This window comes from Rhagoletis pomonella, unplaced genomic scaffold (assembly GCF_013731165.1).
Source record: "Rhagoletis pomonella isolate Grant_MI unplaced genomic scaffold, Rhpom_1.0 Rhpom_scaffold_00004, whole genome shotgun sequence".
In the NCBI taxonomy this organism is placed as follows: Eukaryota; Metazoa; Arthropoda; class Insecta; order Diptera; family Tephritidae; genus Rhagoletis; species Rhagoletis pomonella.
In genome coordinates this window covers 34,170,717-34,173,832 of record NW_023458558.1, presented here as the reverse complement: position 1 = coordinate 34,173,832, position 3,116 = coordinate 34,170,717, and positions in this window count along the sequence as shown.

The following is a 3,116-nucleotide window of genomic DNA, read 5'->3' as shown; positions in this document are numbered from 1 at the left end:
GACAAATAATTTAAAAATCAAAAATAACTGTTATTATTTAGATAAAACTCAAAAACAATTGCTGAGCTCACGAAAATAGTAGTAAAATGTATTGACAGGTTTTGAAAATTTTTTCTTTCCTTACATAATTTAAATTTTTTATAAAAATAGATTTAATTCTATAACAAAAGACATGTGAGTTGAAGTCTCAAACTTTCTATAATATTTATAAAAATTGAGAAAATTAAAAAAAAAATTTTAGCCCATTCAGTTTCAGTAGAAGACGAGCTCGAGTCAGAATCTGTTTGCATATTTTAGGCTACAAATTTAAAACATATTTAGATGGAGTGCTTATTAAATACCACATTCACATTAAAATGTTGACTAAAAGGTATATTACCGAACTATCGCTAAACGAATTTTCGAGTACGAATGAAATTTAATAGTGTTAAATGTGTATGTGCAAGTAAAATTACAGTTAGTCGAACATTAAAAATCAAAGTAAAGCTACTTATATCATATCCAAGAGCCGGTAGTTTGCACCTATTCCAAATTTTTAGAACTTGCATTGCACCGTAGCAGTAGTCGTCTTAAGTTTGAAATACTGACAGCCGATTTCTCAGTGGATGCTTAATTATAATCAAAAGATTACCTCTTATTGTCATCTTCTCAGTGTACTTAATATATGATTAATCCACTACCACGTTTCATAAGATTTATTAATGATGAAACCAGCTTTTCCTGCAAATCCTGTAAAACCCGCAAATCTTGAAGTTGGGTTGGGTTGAATCCAAACAGTTTGTTATTTTGCGAAATTCTAGGAAACGAAACAATTGAAATTTAATTAATGCTTTCAATCTTCTCACACGTATGAGCTGTCAAAAACCATTGTTTTGAACATGTAAACCTCAAGTAAATGTCAATTACACCAATGTACAAAAGTATTTATTAAATGTAAAAATCAGTACAAAATCAGTACAAACTCAAAAAATCAGTAGATTTTGCGTACTGATTTCGGGCTCTTAAAAATCAGTACAATAGAAAAAAATCAGCACATGTACTGATTAAATCAGCGCATCTGGCCACCCTAGGACTAACCCTGGCTTCTAGTTGGTTTATCCTATTGTTCATTACTCTTATTTGCTCTATCTGTGCATTTATAGCGCCTGTGAGCTGGGTTATGGCCTCTTGCATCTGTTCCATTTTTATACCCGAGCGCACTTGTGCACAAGGGTATTATAACTTTGTTCAGATAACGGTTGTTTGTAAGAGGCAAAACGAATCGAGATAGATATAGAAAAATGTATACATAAATGATCAGAATGAAAAGAGAAATCGATTAAGCGGTGACTGTCTGTCCGTCCGTCCGTCTGTCCGTCCGTCTGTGCACACGATAACTCGAGTAAAAATTAAGATATCTTATCGAAACTTGGTACGTGTACTTCACTCGGGCGTAGGACGGATGGTATTGAAAATGGGCAAAATCGGACAATAACCACGCCTACCTCCCATATAACGGTAATTTTCAGAAATACAAAAACTGCGATATTTTAGTAACTACTGAAGATAATTCACTCAAAATTGATATTTACAATAAATTTTAGACGATAAATAAGAATATTGAAATTTTTTGGAAAATGGGCGTAGCCACGCCCACTTATGGTTACAAGTGTATATCTTGGTACAGTTGTTGGCCCTGTTACAGCATACCAAATGGCCGAAAATTTTTAACATCGGACAATAACCACGCCCACATCCCATATAACGGTAATTTCGAGAAATACGAAATCCTCGATAAATCAGTAAATATTAAAGCTAATTTATTCAAAATTGATGGTTGCAACAATTCTTTACCAAAAAATACGCTTATGATAAAATTTTGGAAAATGGGCGTGGCACCGCCCACTTATGATCATATATATGTATCTCGCTAACCGTCCTAGCAATTTGTACCAAACTCGGTATGGTTATTGTGCTTGCCACATAAAAGCAAACCATTGAAAATTGTTGAAATCGGACTAAAATTACGGCCGCTTTCCATATAACGGTAAATTTCAGAAATGCTTGAAATTTCAATATTTCGAAATTTAAGGACGCTAGTTTACTTAAAATTTATACGCCCGGCTTATCATGTAGCGGTAGCATTCGGAAAGGTGGAAAACATATATTTAATACTTGGGCCGGGTATTTAATGATCGGCTACGCCCGAACTTAGACTTTCTTACTTGTTTGAGTTAAAAAATAAAATATATCCGGTTAAAGATTTTTTACGTCCAAAATTTCACAGTATTTTTACTTTAATTAAAATATATTCTGCTAAAGATTTTTTACGTTCAAAATTTCACAGTATTTTTACTTTAATTACTTTAATTAAAATATATCCTGCTTAATATTTGCTAACTCTGAAATTTCACAATATCTTCAATTTAGAAGTGCTTTAATTGTCGTTAATAGAAATAATATTTATCCTGTTTACTATTTCTTAATTTCGAAATTTCACAGTCATTTTAATTTAAAAGGCTTTAATTATCTTTAATGAAGCTAAGCAGAATAATAGGCAAAATTGTTTGATACGAGTAAATAGCTTAAGAATCTAAGTCTTACGATAACATGAAGTTCACTGCTTTCATCCTTGGAATCCTTCGGGCGGTCCGCTTATTCCGTTTTAGGGTTTTTATGACCTTACTCAGGGGCGGATGACGTCACTATTCCTTAACGTCCGTTGATCGATGGCCGATGCTTATTAGCTTGTCGTGTCAGCGGCTTCTGTCCTTCAAGCTGGTTTTATACGCAGGTTTAAGCCGGATAATTTGCGATTAAAATTTACGTTGTGACGTTGTGTTTTTCCTTTTTTTCGCGATTTTCGTTTTACCCGCAGATTACGTTTTTGGTTTGTATTTAAAAACTTTTTTCACCGGGTAGTTTTTTGTTGACCGGGTAGTGTTTTTTTAATGCAGTTTTTTGGAAATACGTCCTTTTTTTAAAAAGTTCGCTGCTTCCTTGTGGTTTTTAACTTTTTTGATCCGATAAATAATTATAAATTTAGGATCTTCGCTAATAATATTCAGTGCACTTTTTTTCACTATACCGCACCGGCGCCAATTATCGCCTCGAGCCACCGAATTGAAACACAACGC